The 16,861-nt window shown below is 49.1% G+C and overlaps 1 long non-coding RNA gene across 1 annotated transcript; it reads left to right on the top strand.

Moving 5' to 3' along the window:
- The first annotated feature begins 2,610 nt into the window (after window positions 1-2,610).
- On the top strand, window positions 2,611-10,952 carry LOC142073369 (uncharacterized). Its single transcript, XR_012670200.1, has 3 exons — window positions 2,611-4,314; window positions 5,001-5,185; window positions 9,774-10,952. It is a non-coding gene; the product is annotated as an uncharacterized LOC142073369 (long non-coding RNA).
- The last annotated feature ends 5,909 nt before the right edge of the window (window positions 10,953-16,861 follow it).

Here is a 16,861-nt window from a genome sequence, read left to right as displayed (position 1 = left end):
AGGGACCATCTCAGGGCTTGGGCTATGTTGGGCTCCCCAAGGGGCAGGACAAGACACTTGGGGGGAGGAGGCAGGGTCCTGGGGGGCTGGTGCTGGATGGCATAGCAGTGAGCTGAGCTAATGCAGCCTCCCCAGCTGGGCGCTGCCTGCTGCCCTTGTCTCTCCTGGCTCAGTCTGAGACCCCCCTGGCAGTGGGACCCGGGGCCTGTTTGCAACTCCCTGAGGCAGGACAGGGCTGGGCTGGGCTGGTGCTTTTGTGAGCTAAAGTTCAACTGATGGAATTGTTTTACTATAAATCTGAAATACTAAATTGTTCTTTGGATTTGTTTTGTTAGAATGTTGTGGAAGCTAGATTAGTAACAGTAGGATTATTTTATTTAGCCTTATTTTTCTAGAGTAGAGACCTGCTTTTAATATTGTTTTGCTATTCTTTGTGAACGTGCTGTGCCTTGTGGGAATGAGATTGGTGTGGTATGTAAGCAAATAAGAGAAAAGATGCCAGCAATAGATGGGCCTAATTGCCAGATGGGCCTAATTGCAAAAGAGGGAGTAAAGAGAAGAAGTCGCCAGTATCAGCTTGTCCTGATGGCCGAAGAAATGCAGATTAACAGCCCGAAGTACAAAGGCATCTGCCCTAAATCAAGAACAAAGCACAAGATAAGGAGATGGAGAATGAACTGAAGAAGACCAGTTTTGATGATAAATGATTACAGCATGACACCGCAGGATCCATAGACTAACATAGGAATCAACTCCTATAAAAGAGGGGTGAGAGCCAGGAGGCTTTGGGCTGGTTCTGCAAAAACAACGGAGCATGGGTATGTGTGTCCGACAGAGGCCCAGCTCCCACTCGTGTTCTCTCTAGCTGGCCTCTAGACTGACTCGAGCAACGATAAGGCTGGTAACTAGAACACCAGCTGCAGAACCTTCTGCGGGGTGTGTGTGTGTGTGTGTAAGAATGTGAGCATGTGCTGATTTTAATATCTATTGACATTTTAAATAAAAGCAGCGTATTGCTTTGTCCCCTAAAAAAGATTCCATAAGTTTCTGTAAGCATAACACTTTCTAGGAGCCCCAGGGCAGGTTGAGCAGGGGCTGGTCCTGGTCCCACTGCTGCACAATGGGATGGGGGCAGGGAATCCATGCCCAAGGGTGCTGAGGGGTTGGGGTGGCTGGCCTGCCACACTGAACCCCACTAGAAAAGCAGGATGGGGGATGGGACCAGTCCCTGGGGATCACTGGGGAGACTGGCTGCCTCCCAAGAGCCAGCTGTGACCCTGTGATGCCCAGATCAGGGGTAGGGCAGGCAGTCTGGTAGCAAGCCAAAGAGCCAGGATGGGAAGGGGCCATTTAAGGTGTCTCCCCCCTGAAAATGTCAGGAGAGGAGGAATAAAGCAAGGGACCTCTCTTCCTCACTGCAGAGGGGAGCGAAGAAGGGGGACCAACCCATGTCTGCATCTCCCAGCTCCTCTGGGCTGAGTGGGGCTGTGTATCAGGGGACCATGAGGCGAGCAATGGGTTTGGCTGAAAACCACTTGGGGTGGAGAGAGCGGGCAGAGGCAAGTGGTGCTCTGGGTGATGGGTTTCCAGCCTGGGGCAGGGGCACAGGATCAGCCATCGCCAGCTGGATCAAGGGCCCTTTGGGCTGGGATCCTGCCCCTAGACGAGCCCCCTATGCTGGAGTGAGGGGAGCTCATGATGCAGCTGGAGATCCCTGTGGGAGTCAACTGATGCCTGATCCGCTTGGCCACAGTGCAACTACAGAGGGGCCCGTTACTGCAGGGAGAGATTCTCCTGCCCCTTTAAACCCAGTGTATCAGTGTCTGAGCCCCTGAAGCCACAGCGATGGGGAATACAGTGGCCCCAGAGTGTCTGAGTCAGGATCTGCCTTTTTCCCTCCCTAGCCCTGCCAGAGATTGGGCTGCAGGTAGGAGCCAGCATCAGCCACAGAGTCAGCTCCCTGCAGGATTAGTACAGGGGGCAGAGTGGCTGCCTGGGTTTAGTGCTATACGTTGTTCGTTGTTGACTGTGTGACAGTGCGCTCCATATGCTTTATGAAAATATGCTTATGAATGTGAATATGATGTACTTTTTTATTGAAACATCTCTGAGGATGAGCTATTACCTGTAATCAGTTTCTTAATGTATTAGGCTTAGACTTGTGTGTTTTTGCTTTATTTTGCTTGGTGACTTATTTTGTTCTGTCTGTTATTACTTGAAACCACTTAAATCGGGGTTCTGAAACTGGGGGTCAGGACCCCTTAGGGGTTCGTGAGGTTATTACATGGGGGGTCGCAAGCTGTCAGTCTCCACCCCAAACCCTGCTTTTCTGCCAGCATTTATAATGGTGGTAAATATATAAAAATGTGTTTTTAATTTATAAGGGGGATCTCACTCAGAGGCTTGCTATGTGAAAGGGGTCACCAGTACAAAAGTTTGAGAACCACTGACTTAAATCCTACTTAATAAAATCACTTCTGTTTATTAATAAACCCAGAGTAAGTGATTAATACCTGTGGGAGCAAACAGCTCTGAATACCTCTCTAACAGTGTTATAGAGGGCGGACAATTTATGAGTTTATCCTGTATAAGCTTTATACAGAGTAAAATGGATTTATTTGGGGTTTGGATTCTACTGGGTGTCTGGGTGCTGAAGAGGTAACCTGCTGAGCTGTTTTTGGTTAAAGTCTGCAGCTTTGGGGGCGTGGCTCAGACCCCGAGTCTGTGTTGCAGCAGGTTAGTGTATCTGTCTCAACAAAGGAGGGTTCTGGAGTTCCAAGCTGGCATGGAATACCGGCTCAGGGGTAATTTCAGCGCATCAGATGACAGTCCCAAGTGGGGCTCTGTGATTGAACCCATCACAGTGGCGTAGTTGAACAGGATATATTCACAGCTGATTGTTTGGAGATACTGGTAGTGATTTTAAGTGCGTTTTAAGTGTAGTGCCTGGAGAACAGACAAAGGAGTTATGGGTTTGTTATTTTCTGTTTGCTTATTTCGGGTAAGGGAAACAGAGGCCAAAACTTAGCAAAATGAGTAAGAGTGAAGCTCTGAAGAAGCTAGAACTGTACAGGTTGCAGCTTGCTGAGAAGGAAAATGAACATAAAAGATAGATGCAATTAAGACAAATGGAAATTGATGTGCAAATTGCTAGGGAGAAAGCTGCTCACGAAAGAGCCATGGAGTTAAAAGACAAAGAACTTGAGGCCTAGAAACAGGCTCAAATGGAAGCACAAAAAGCTGCCCTGGAAAAAGAAAAGGCTGCCCACCAGCAAACCCTGGACTTAAAAGGCAAAGAAATTGGGGCCCAGAGATGAGCACAAATTGAGACCCAGAAGCATGAACTAACTGTTGCAGCGGTGGCACACCATTTTGCACCATTTCTACTTGGGAATGATTTTTTTGATGTGGCAGAATCTGTCCCAGGGTTTGTTAGCAGCAGGAAGGAATCTTGTGCTGAAAGCCCCAGAGGGAGGATGAAGTTACATGTGCTGCTGGGGAAATAGGAGAGTCTCTCTTTAATTCCTCTCTAGCAGTGGAAAATAGGCCAACAGGGGCAGGGATGGTCGAGACCAGTTCCAGTAGCCCCAGGGCTCAAGGCAGGTCCCTGTGGGAAGGGGTGTGACCAAAGACAAACAGGGATTTTATATGTACTACCTCCCGCATGGACAGTGTCCAAGTCTCTGGCATTAAGTTCAGGAGGAGGGTGTGATGTTGCACTCTATGCTTTATGAAAATATGCTTATGAATGTGAATATGATGTAACTGGAATACGCTTTATGCAAAAGGTCTCTTGTAAGGTATCATTACAAAGCTGATAATCTACTGAGTGTGTTCATCCTGTTTGTTTGCATGTATTATTTCTATGTCTGGAGTTAAGAGAATAAGATATAAACTTGTATCACTGATGTAAACATATTAAGTGGAAGTCATTAAGGGTGCTTCAGAATCAATGAACTGTAAATGGCTCTGTTAACTTGCAAACTTTCCTGTGTACCAGCCCAGGAAGAATGGAGGCTGGGGTCTCACAGGACATATGACCATGTCACATGATCCTGGAATCCATCTTAAATCTGGTACTTTTCTATTTAGCAGAAGGGGTGGGGACCCAGAGAGACAAAAGATTCCCGCCTTGTGCCAAAGCCATAAAAGGGGGTGGAACAGAACAAAGGGGGCTGCCAGTCATGAGAAATCCCTTGTTTACCACCTGAGATGTCTGCTTGAACTAACAAGGACTGTACCAGGGGAAAGGATTGGGCCCAGACTAGGAAGGAGTCTAGTCTGTGAAAGAAGCTTATTGGAACATCTCTGAGGGTGAGATATTACCTATAATCAGTTTCTTAATGTATTAGGCTTAGACTTGCGTGTTTTTGCTTTATTTTGCTTGGTGACTTACTTTGTTCTGTCTGTTATTACTTCAAACCACTTAAATCCTTTTTTATACTTAATAAAATCACTTCTGTTTATTAATAAACTCAGAGTAAGTGATTAATACCTGGGGGAGAAACAGCTGTGAATATCTCTCTATCAGTGTTATAGAGGGTGGACAATTTATGAGTTTACCCTGTATAAGCTTTATACAGAGTAAAATGGATTTATTTGGGGTATGGATCCTATTGGGAACTGCGTATCTGGGTGCTGGAGAGGTAACCTGCTGAGCTGTTTTTTAGTTAAAGTCTGCAGCTTTGGGGGTGTGGCCCAGACCCCAACTCTGTGTTGCAGCAGGTTAGCGTGTCTGGCTCAACAAGGTAGAGTTCTGAAGTCCCAAGCTGGCAGGGAAGACTACTTATTATTATTAACTTTTTATTGTTTTTGCCAGTTAACTTATTTTATTTGGCTGGTTTCTATTGACTATTATTAGCAATTTATTTGTTATAATAAGCTATGAAGTCTATCGTTAGCACTTACTATTTATTAATGATCTAACAGGGCAGGAATGGGGAGGGCTTGAATTAGTGTAGTGGTTTTAATGCTCTGTTTGCTGCCTGGCCTCATTGCAGAGTCCATGGGTGTCTCGACCAGCGTGGAAGAACAGCCCCCTAGGGGCCGAAGCTAAGGAGTACTGTACCTGTCTCTCTGCGTCTCTGCCAGTATGAGAGGGGAGCAAGCGTGCAGGGCTGGCTGCACAGAGAGTGTCCAGCAATGACACAGTGACCCGTGGTGTGGGATTGCTGATGGGCCTCAGGTATGTGCTAATTCACTGTGGGTTTGGGTGTGTGCGTGCAGAGCCTTTCATTATTATCATCAGCACTTTAATGGTCCCTGCCGAGGAAATGGGTGTGTTATCAGTTGTGCCAAGTGTTGTGCCCTTGACAACTCTGTTGTGCCTGTCCACATGGCTGAGAGCATGACAACACTTCCAGGAGCAATGTGTGGGGTCGTGTGGGCAGAGCTACCAGCCAGCAGCACGTGACTTCTAATTCCAGCTTTTCCACTCACTGGTGTGAATATTTCTGGGCTCTCCACCACTTTTTTTTATTAACCACAAAGCAATCCTGCAACTTTGGGCACAGAGAGCTGTCATTCGCCCATCTGACAGCTGATCTAACAGAGAGACTGCTCACGGTCACTTCCGGCAGAAGAACTGAATCTCTAAATTGGCAGACCAGACGCATGGCTTAGCTGCTTTGCCACTCTGCCTTGCTGAATGAATATGCCAAATTATGTACTTGATATGCTGTCAGTAACTCCTAAACCAGGGGCAGGCAAACTTTTTGGACTGAGGGCCACATCGGGTTTCTGTGCCTCCCCAAACAGCCAGGCTTGGCCCGGCCCCCACCCCGTATCCAATCCCCCCTGCTTCTCACCCACTGGCAGCCCCCCCGGGACTCCTGCCTCATCCAACCCCCCGGTCCCCTCACCGCCCCTGAACCCCCCACCCCATCCAACCCTTCCTCTCATTCCTGACTGCCTCCCTGGGACCCCTGCCCCATCCAACCACTCCTTTTCCCTGTCCCCTGACCGCCCGCAGGACCCCTGTCCCCATTCAACCCCCATTCCCCGCCTTCTGACTGCCCCGACCCCTGTCCACACCCCCGCTCCCTGACCATCACCCCGAACTCCCCTGCCATCTATCCAACCCCCCCGCCATCTATCCAACCCCCCCTGCTCCCTTCCCCCTTACCGCACTGCCTGGAGCACCGGTGGCTGGCGGTGCTATAGCCGCACCACCCAGAGCACCAGGACAGGCAGCCGATGGAACCAGCCACGCCACCCGCACAGCACAGAGCACCGGGTCAGGCCGCGGCTCTGCCGCTGTGCTGCTGCCCAGAGCATTGCGCCATCGGCACAGTGAGCTGAGGCTGCGGGGGAGGGGGAACAGCGGGGGAGGGGCCGGGGCGAGCCTCCCAGGCCAGGAGCTCAGGGACCAGGCAGGAGGGTCCCGTGGGCCGGATATGGCCTGCGGGCCATAGTTTGCAACCTCTGCCCTCGACCGTACTTTCCTCCCAGAACCAGCAATAGAACCCACATATCCTGATTCTCAATATGCCACTGCTGTCTCACCAAGAGTCGTGTGACCCACTGGCAAAGAGTGTGTTGTGGGCCCAGTTACAGACTCAGCCACGCTAAGACAAACAGCTCTAATACTAGTTCCTCTTCAGACCACTGTCATTTGAGTTCCTCCAGTGTATCTAAAGATCATGGGTTCATATCCTGTTGATGACCCGGGGGAGAGGGGGAAATACATTAAAGACTATCCTAGGAAAATAGGAATCACCAGGCCATGCTGGAGGACACCCCTGCTCCATTCTAATCCAGCATTCTGTCTCTGAATGGCTAAGAATCCTCCAGTCGGCTGGTGTGGATAATCTACCTCCCCTCCGCCACAGGTGTCATCCTGGTTTCTTAGGCCCAGATCCTCAAAGATATTTAGGATCCCAACTCCCCTGGATTTCAATGAGAGTTAGACCTCTCATTATCTGAGAGGAACTTGGACTTTATGCATATGGACAATGGGGCTAAATTTAGCACAGATGGGTAACCTTAGTTCTGGTGTTCCTGCACGTACTGAATCTACCCAAGTTTCTAAAAGCGGAAGTTCATGACTATATGCAAAATAGACCACTAAGTAATTTGCATAAAACATCACTTGTCAAGCTGTGTGGAACTTGGTAGATATGGGCTTGTCAATACAGGGAACGTGATCAGCATAGGTAGTATGGAATAGCTTCCCATGTGAACACTCAAGCACTTTGATTCCAGAATAATTACTCCACTTTGGAACAGTATGAATTATTCCAGAATAAAGTCACTTTTATTCTGGATTAGTTATTGTGAAATAGCTTATTCCACAAAAGCTATTCCGGTCAATTTCCCCGTGTAGATGAGCCCTATGGAGTGTTCGTCAGATCTCAGTAGCAGAACCCCCAGACACTAGTCAGGTTCGTGTCCCACTGATGTGTTGGGTGCTGCTCAAACACATAATAGGATAGTGCCTGATGCAGTGAAGAAGAGGCAGCAGGGAGCTGGCCGTGTCTGTCTTACACCTGGGACCACTGGGGAGGCTGAGCCTGAGAGTAGGTCTATGCTTATGGGGGTGTGTACAGTAGAGACACTGGATGTCCAGCTAGCGGTGGTATGAATAGCAGTGTAGATGGTGAGGCATGGTTTACGTGAGTAGAGTGCCCTACATGCCTGAACCCTAGGGTATATACTCTACCTGGCTCTCTTCACGCTGTTGTATTAATTTAGATGGAATATAGGGGCTAAAGGTGTTCACACAACCCAGTCACTGAGCAACATGAAACAAGGTCTGTGGTTTGGTATTCAGAGACCATGCCTGCTTAGTGCCATGGCAAGCACACCCTTAAACATCTTTTAACCTCTTACTAAAGGTACAGTAAAGATGGGGAAACTGTTACAGCCTTTGCAATGTAAAGTATTAAATGAGGCTTTCATTTCAACATCATCCCTTGTATCCTTTCCCGTTGGCTGGAGAGGGGTTTAAAAGGAGAAAACGCTTGTGTGACAGTCTCTTAGATGGTATCAAAGATGGTAATAATTTCTGGGGAAAAGACAAGAAGTTAGGTGAGATGAACTGGCGCTGTTGTTAAGGTCCGATCCCATTTCATCCCAGCTGGTGGTTGGGATTCAGGTGGAAATGGTAGGGGTAGTAATGTCATCTGGCTTCTTCTCTCTGGCCCGTTCTGGTCAGGACATCTCTCAGGATCAGGATGATGAAGGCCTGGGGTCAGGAGCAGCAGAAGGTCCCTAAAAGTGTGTGTGTGTGTTGGGGCACACTGCCGCTTCCCCATGAGGCCTTGCCCCCCCTCACTCCTCTCTGCCCCCTTTGCCCCCTGTTGCTTGCCCTTATGGCTGGTAAAAAAGTGGGGCATGTGGCCCTCTGGCCTCCCCATTCCAGTGCCCCTGCCTGGGGCCCCCGGAGATGGTGAGGGTGGCAGCCATGATGGTGGAGCTCGCTCCAGTAGCCTCCTTCTGTTCTTCTCCTCTCTTCGTCTTGTTCTTTTGTAGGCGCCCCACACAATCTTCCTTTTAAGGGTCCTAAAAAGAGAGCAATTGGTGGAAGAGCCCAGCCTCTCATTGTTTTGTCTACCAATTAGGCCTAATATCTGACATGCCAATTTTAGTTAATTCTAGCTCCACATCATCTGTTTTTAATAAGCATAACTTGAACAGTCCTTGGATTATATCAACATGGCCTCTTTGGCTTAGACTAATCCAGTTTCTCTGTCTGGTTTTCTTGCGTCTGTTTCCATCCACATTTGTTAGGGTATGGCTGTACTACGAAGTTAGGTCGAATTTATAGAAGTCGGTTTTGTAGAAAACGTTTTTATACAGTCGATTGTGTGTGTCCCCACACACATGCTCTAAGTGCATGTAGTCGGTGGAGTGTGTTTACAGTACTGAGGCAACCGTCGACTTCCGGAGCGTTGCACAGTGGGTGGCTATCCCACAGTTCCCGCAGTCTCCGCCGCCCATTTGAATTCTGGGTAGAAATCCCAGTGCCTGATGGGGCTAAGACATTGTTGCGGGTTGTTCTGGGTACATATTGTCAGGCCCCCGTTCCCTCCGTGAAAGCAAGGGCAGACAATCGTTTTGCGCCTTTTTTCTTGAGTTACCAGTGCAGACGCAATAGCATGGCAAGCATGGAGCCCACTCAACTAACCGTCACCGTATGTCTCCTGGGTGCTGGCAGACGTGGTACTGCATTTCTACACAGCAGCAGTTAATTGCCTTTTGGCAGCAGACAGTGCAGTATGACTGGTAGCCGTTGTCAATGTAGACCGTCCTGGGTGCTCTTTTAATCGGGCGCCTGGGCAAACATGGGAGTGACTCAGCCAGGTCATTTCCCTTGTTTCATCTCATGGCGATTGAGTCGTACCGGTAGTGCACTGTCTTTTAATCTGCAGCTAGCAGAAGATGACGGCCAGTAGTCATACTGCACCGTCTTCTGCCGAGCACCCAGGAGATGATGATGGCTAGCGGTCGTACTGCACAGTCTGCTGCCAGCAAGCTGTATAAAGATAGATGAAGTGGCTCAAAACAAGAAATAGACCAGATTTGTTTTGTATTCATTTTCTCCTCCCTCTCTCCCTCCCTCCCTCTGTGAAATCAATGGCCTGCTAAACCCAGTTTTGAGTTCTAACCTTGAGGTTTTGAGTTCTATCCTTGAGGGGGCCATTCAGTTTCTCGCAAAGCCACCCCCTTTGTTGATTTTAATTCCCTGTAAGCCAACCCTGTAAGCCATGTCATCAGTCGCCCCTCCCTCAGGGCAATGGCAGACAATTGTTCTGCACCTTTTTTCTTTGCAGACGCCATACCACGGCAAGCATGGAGCCCTCTCAGATCACTTTGGCAATTAGGAGCACATTAAACACCACACGCATTATCCAGCAGTATATGCAGCACCAGAACCTGGCAAGGTGATACCGGGCGAGTAGGCGACATCAGCGCGGTGACGAGAGTGATGAGGACATGGATACAGACTTCTCTCAAAGCATGGGCCCTAGCAACGTGGGCATCATGGTGCTAATTGGGCAGGTTCATGCGGTGGAACGCCAATTCTGGGCCCGGGAAACAAGCACCAACTGGTGGGACCGCATACTGTTGCAGGTCTGGGACGATTCCCAGTGGCTGCGAAACTTTCGCATGCGTAAGGGCACTTTCATGGTCACCTCTGCTGATGAGCTCTGCATGGTCACCTGCAGCTTGCCACGCTGGCCAAACAGGAAATTGAAATTCAAAAGTTCGTGGGCCTTTTCTTGTCTACCTGGCCAGTACATCTGAGTTGAGAGTGCTGTCCAGAGCGGTCACAATGAAGCACTCTGGGATAGCTCCCGGAGGCCAATACCATCTAATTGCGTCCACAGTATCCCAAATTCGACCCAGCAAGGCCGATTTCAGTGCTAATCCCCTTGTCGGGGGTGGAGTAAGGAAATCGATTTTAAGAGCCCTTTAAGTCGAAAAAAAGGGCTTCGTCGTGTGGACGGGTGCAGGGTTAAATCGATTTAACGCTGCTAAATTCGACCTCAACTCCTAGTGTAGACCAGGGCTTAGTGTGGATTATGGTGACGTTTTATGAATTTACACTCACTTTTTACAGTTAAACTCACAATTAGGGTAAATCTGTACACCCAATTGTCACAGCAATGCCCAAGCCGTGCCTCTGATGTCTGCACTGCTGTTTTTAGAAGTGTAGTGTCCCCCTGCCTTCCCCCTGTCAGAGCCTTTCCCCGACACAGTGAAAGACTCCATCAGGGAAAGGCTCTGGTAGTGGGGAATTGCCAGAGCCTTTCCCTTCTGCTTCCCCCATGCCGGAGCCTTTCACTGCCACATGTAGCTACATGCCACTGTGGGTGTGGAAAAAGCCTGCCTTTCACTGGGGCGTAGAGCTACGTGTACCTTACGTCAGTGGTTCTCAAAGCCGGTCCGCCGCTTGTTCAGGGAAAGCCCCTGGCAGGCTGGGCCGGTTTGTTTATCTGCTGCATCCGCAGGTTCAGCCAATTGCGGCTCCCACTGGCCACGGTTCGCTGCTCCAGGCCAATGGGGGCTGCGGGAAACGGCGCGGGCCAAGAGAAACTCCAGGCCAGTGGGAGCCACAATCGGCCGAACCTGCGGACATGGCAGGTAAACAAATCAGTCTGGCCCGCCAGGGGCTTTCCCTGCACAAGCGGTGGACCAGCTTTGAGAGCCACTGCCTTACATGCTGCTGTAAGTGTAGGCCAGGTCTGAGTCTGTCCAGTGGGTTCTGAGAAGTGGCCAGTAGCATTGGGCTAATAGTGGCCAATTTTGTACGCTGCTTGATGATTTACAGCTGGAAAAGCCTCAAACACAGTGTATTCGTGCAAGCCCCCTTGCCCAGGTGTGTGAATAAGGCAGTGAGAGCTGCAGGGCCTGGGGAAAGAGGCTGTAGAATCAGGAGCCCTGACTATCAGGTTGGTCTCTGACTCACTTTCCTTTGAAAGCACTCAGTGGCCTCATGGTTAATCCTGATGCTGAATTGTGGCCTCAGCTTTGTCCCGGGAGTGAAGCAATTCTGGGCCACAGGGATTTCTTTAGAAGAGGGTTTGGCTGAATGAGGCCAAGGAGTCTCACTCAGGAGTGAAGGGAGTTTTTCATGGGGTAGTCTAAAGATTGGAGTGTGATCCTACAGCAAGGTCAGTAATATGGCATAGCTGCCCAAATGCTCTGGGCCCAATAAATGGGACCACCTAGGTGTTGGACTCTGCCCCTTCCCTTGAGCTGGGGAAACCTCTTTCGTGGTTTGTCAGATGCATGTAGTGGAAATTTCCAGAGGCAGGTATAAATATGCAAGCAAGAATCAGGCTAGGGATAATGAGGTTATTTAATAATGGGCTTTTCAGTCTAGCACAGAAAGGTCTAATAAAATCCAGCCGGAAGTTGAAGCTAGACAAATTGAGACTGGAAATAAGGCGTAATTTTTTAACAGTGAGAGTCATTAACCATTGAAACAATTTGGTTAAGGTTGTGGTGGATTCTCTATTACTGACAATTTTTAATATCAAGATTGTTTATAAAAATACCCACTCTGCTCTAGGGATTATTTTGGGGCAGTTCTCTGGCCTGTGTTATACAGGAGGTCAGACTAGATGATCACAGTGGTCCCTTCTGTTCTTGAAATCTCTGAACATCAGTAAATTACACTTTAAATAGACTAAGAATTGGCTAACTGATGGATCTCAATGGGAAATCATCCTCAAATAGGAGTGTTTCTAGCGGGGTTGTGCAGGGATTGATTTTAGGCCTGACACTAGCCAATATTTTTATCCATGATCTGGAAGTAAATATAAAATCACTGCTGGTAAAATGTGCAGATGACCCAAAGACAGATGGAATGGTAAGTAGTGATGAGGACAAGTCAGTCACTGGTTCGCTTGGTAAACTGGGCATATTCAAATAAGATGCATTTTAATACAGCCAAAGGCAAGGTTGTATGTCTAGGAACAAATAACGTCATACGTACTGTAGAGAGGACGGTATCCTGGAAAGCAGACATTCTGAGAAGGATTGAGGGGTCAGCATGGACAAATAGCTCAACGTGAGCCTCCAGTGCAATGCTGTGGCACAAAAGGCTAAGGTGATCCTGGGATGTATACATGAGAGTAGAGACCTCTGGTGAGACCGACACTGCGTGCTGTTCTGGTGTCCATGTTTTTAAAAGGATGTTAAAATATAGGTCAGGGTGCAGCAGAGAGCCACAGACATGATATGAGGGCTGGAGAAAATGTCTTTCAAGGAGAGACTCATGGAGCTCAATCTGTTTAGCTTTTCAAAATAAAGATCAAGAGGTGACTTGATCATGATGTACAAGGTCCTTTTCAGCAGGAGAAAATACCAGGTCCTAAAGAAAAGGAGTACTTGTGGCACCTTAGAGACTAACACATTTATTTGAGCATAAGCTTTCATGAACTACAGCTCACTTCATCGGATACATCTAGCTTATGCTCAAATAAATTTGTTAGTCCCTAAGGTGCCACAAGTACTCCTGTTCTATTTGCAGATACAGACTAAGACAGCTGCTACTCTGAAACAGGTCCTAAAGGGCTCTTTAATTTATGGAGAAAGGCAAAACAGAACCCAGGGCTTGACGTTCAAGCCAGACACATTCAAATTACTAGTAAGACACACATATTTAATAGCGGTGGTGATTATTATTGGTAATATTTCTGGAGCACCTAGGAGACCTAGTCACAGACCATTGGAACAAACTACCAAAGAACGATCGATTCTCCATCTCTTGAGGTCTTTGGATCAAGTCTGGAAGCCTTTCTGGAAGAGATGCTTTCGTCAAACACAAATGATGGGGGCAGAGGGGTCACTGCAGGCGTAGCTGGGGGAAGTTCTCTGGCCTGTGTTATACAGGCATGCAGACAAAACGATCTAATGGCCCCTTCTGGCCTTAAACATTGATTATTCTATTAAACCTGGCTAACAATCATCTCAGCAAGGGCACTGCAAGGTTCCATCAATGGGTCACCTGCCCTGTTTCCCACCACTGCCACTGAAATTCTAGGGTCTTATGCTGTGCCTACCACTGTGGTGTCTAGGCATGGTCCAGTTCATTGTCCCACAGCATAACGAATGATACTTTACTTGCCCAGCTGAGCAGCGCCGAGCACTTTATAAATATTAAGCTTCACCCAGCCCCTGTTAGGTGGATAGAAGGATGGTCTAGTGGCTAGAATGTTTAGATTAGGACTCAGGAGTCCTGGGTTCAGTTCCTAGTTCAGACCCTTTAATCTCTGTGGGCCTCCCCATCTGTGAATTGTGCTTCCCTATCTTATGGGGGTGTTGGGAGGATAAAATCCATTAACAATTACGGGGTGCTCAGATGTTACAATAGTAAGGGCCATATAAGAGACTAGAGAGAGAAGCAAGTTCTGTTGTCTGCTGCTTATCCCTTTGAAGCATCTGGCATTGGCCACTGTTGGAAGACAGGATCCTGGACTAGATGAACCGTTGGTCTGACCCAGTATGGCTGTTCTTATGTATAGTTTGGGAAACGGAGGGAGAGGGAGGTAAAGGTCCCTTGGGCCCATGGCAGGGGTCAGAGTAGGAGACAGAGCGGACATCTTCACAGTCCCATGCTCTAGTTGCTAGGCTGCAATTCCTCCTTCAGCAGACAAGGCCGTTTCCACCTCTGGCATGCCCTTGGCATTAGTCAGAGGAAGATTGCCCAGCATGATGGCAGACTACACCCAAGCTGTTTGTTTGTTTGCTTCCATTTTAATTGTGTGGTGTCTAATTAGGGTCTGAATCAAGGAGGGAGGTGTGTGTTTGTGATTGTGGCTTCCTTGAGATTTACTCCAGGATATTGTCTTTTTGTGCAATGTTCTGGCTACATGTCTTTTAATGATCTAGGAGCCTCAAGAGGTGTATTAGTGCCTCGGAGTCTATCACAGGGGTTCTCAGGACAAAATTTTTGGTGGTCTCAGAATGTGGCCACCAACTCTTGCTGGTGGCTGCTCTCACACTTTTTCCTAAAATACTTAATTAGCTTTAGAAAAACCAAATAAATATGCACATATACACGTCCAAATCATTGTAATTTATTTATTGCCAGCTAGTAAGTCTGTTGTGAAAAGTGATATTAACAAATATACAGGTATCCCTTTTCACAGCAGACTTACTCAGTACTAGCAAGCCTGGGGATAAATTAAGCCCTGGATGGAAGGTCGGGGGGAGGCAGTGAGGGCCAGGGGAGATGGGGGTTAGGGGCTGGAGGAGGTAGAGGGGGCTGGAGCCTGAAGCCTTGTTGCCAGAGCCTGTAGGTTTGCAGCTGCAGGATGGGACCCACAGACGGAGCCTGCCATCGTGCAGCCAGAGCCTGGGGGTGGAGCCCAAAGGCCCATGTCCAGAGCCTGCTGCCCTGCCACCCCTGAGCTGAAACCCAAAGCCTAAGCCCCACCACCCACTGTTGTCCCCTTACTAAAACTCAGTTCGGTTTTTTGGTTGGCTAGCTCCCAGTAAGAAAAGAAAGGGGAAGGGTCGATGGGAAATCAGGACCCTGAGACTGACAGTCCCCAGGAACAATGGGGAGAGGTCAATGCTCCAGGTCAGTCTGACTGACAGGGTGGGCAGGCTAATCAGGGAGTCAGCAGGCCATGGGGGGGTCCCGTCCTCGGTGTAAGCTGGAATTGCCTGGGTCAGACAGAGTGGGGCCGAGCTGAGCTGGGGGGCAGAGCCGTGCCAGATCCAGAGGGGCCAGAACAGCAGCCCAGGAAGCAGAAACCTGTGCTGGGAGGAGAGCTGCAGCAACCAGCGCCAGAGGGCCCAGGGAGCTGGAGGCAGAGCGGCAGCAGTGCTGAGGCAGAGTAAAGCTGGAGCTGGGGCTGGGGCTGGAGCAGTCCGGAGCTGGGTGCGGTGAGCAGCTGGAGAGTGCGAGGGGGACCCTGGGCAGCGGGCCCAGTGCAGGGAGATGCCTCCAGCCAAGAGGCCCTGCTGGCCAGACTTGAAGGGGGATTGTAACCCCGACAGGGCAGGGGCGATGCTGGGAAGAAGGGTCATGTCACCTAGAGCCTGAGAGCGTGTGGCCACCACCAGAGCAAGTGTCCGACTCGCAGCATCCCTGCAGCACAGCCAGGGCCTGAGAAGGAGGCTGGGTCTTGTGAGGAACAGGCTGTGAACTGCCCTGACATTCCAGCCAGGGCTAGTTGTGATGTCCCCATGCCACAGAGCGGGGTGACGGGTTTTCCTTTAACCTTTCCCATTCTTTCCTTATTTTTTTAATTGATTGTTGTTTAATAAATTGTATTTGCTTTGAACTGTATGTAATGATCAGTGGGTCAGGGAAGCATCTAGTGCAGAGAGAGTACCCCAGAGTGGGGACACTCTAGCCCCTGTCCTAAGTGACCACGACAAGGTTGGAGGTTGAGCCCCCCAGGAATCCTGGGCCTAGCCTTGTTGGGGTTACAAGGCCTCTGTCACACAGAAGCGTGGAAGGGGAGCCCTCGAGGTCAGGCAGGCCCCTGGGTAAAGGGAGTGGGAGCGAGGACTCAGATCCTTTCGCTAGCCCATTTAATCGGGGTAGTGTATAAGCCAGGAAAGTTCCCCACAATCGTGGGACCATTCCCCCGCTTACATACAGCGTTGTGTCCCAGGTGACTCCAGAGGGGGGCAGGTCCCAATCCCTGCTGCTGGCCCCAGCAACCAACACCAAGGCAGTGCATCTAGGAGCAACAGTGAGGGGGACGGGGCGCTATTTTGCCCACCCCCACCCCATCACAGCCCAGGAGCCTGTGGCTGCAAGAAAAGCCCCTGGTGGCCTCATGTGGCCACGGAGGCCGCATTTGAGAAATGCTGGTCTAGCATGTGCGTGTCTTCGTTTGCCACTCCTCATTCATCCGTCTGTCTCCTTTTGTCTATCGTACCTGTCATCGCCTGTCTATCAAACCTTTATCTGTCTGTCATTAATCCATCCATCTGCAATACATCATCTCTCTGTTGTCATCCATCTGTCTGTCCTTGGTCTGGTTTTCTGGTGTCATCTGTCCATCAATCAGTCTGAGCTAGAGTACTTTTGATCATTCATCCGGATGGCAGGCTGTGTCTGAAGGATCAATACCAGCTACATGAATAATACTAAGCCATTCAAAAAATCACTCTCCGCCCATGGAGTCAAAGAGACCATAAACAATCATTGACATGACAGTGCATGAGAGGAAGAGAAAGACCTGAAAAGAGAAAGAAGCAGCATCCGCAATTATCCACAAACCCCCTTTATTAACTTCTTGATCCACAGACTAAAGGAATGTTTCTAAGAAGATCCTAGACAAAATGTAAAACAATTTGACTAGAAAAACCAGCTCGCTCCTGACCTAAGAAAAGGAACAAAACCCAAGTTGCTTTAACCAGATTGCTTACACAATCTTTTTCTCCC

This window comes from Caretta caretta, chromosome 10 (assembly GCF_965140235.1).
Source record: "Caretta caretta isolate rCarCar2 chromosome 10, rCarCar1.hap1, whole genome shotgun sequence".
Lineage (NCBI taxonomy): Eukaryota > Metazoa > Chordata > Testudines > Cheloniidae > Caretta > Caretta caretta.
Note: the sequence above shows the minus strand (reverse complement) of the source record. Positions and strands in the feature narration are given on the sequence as shown.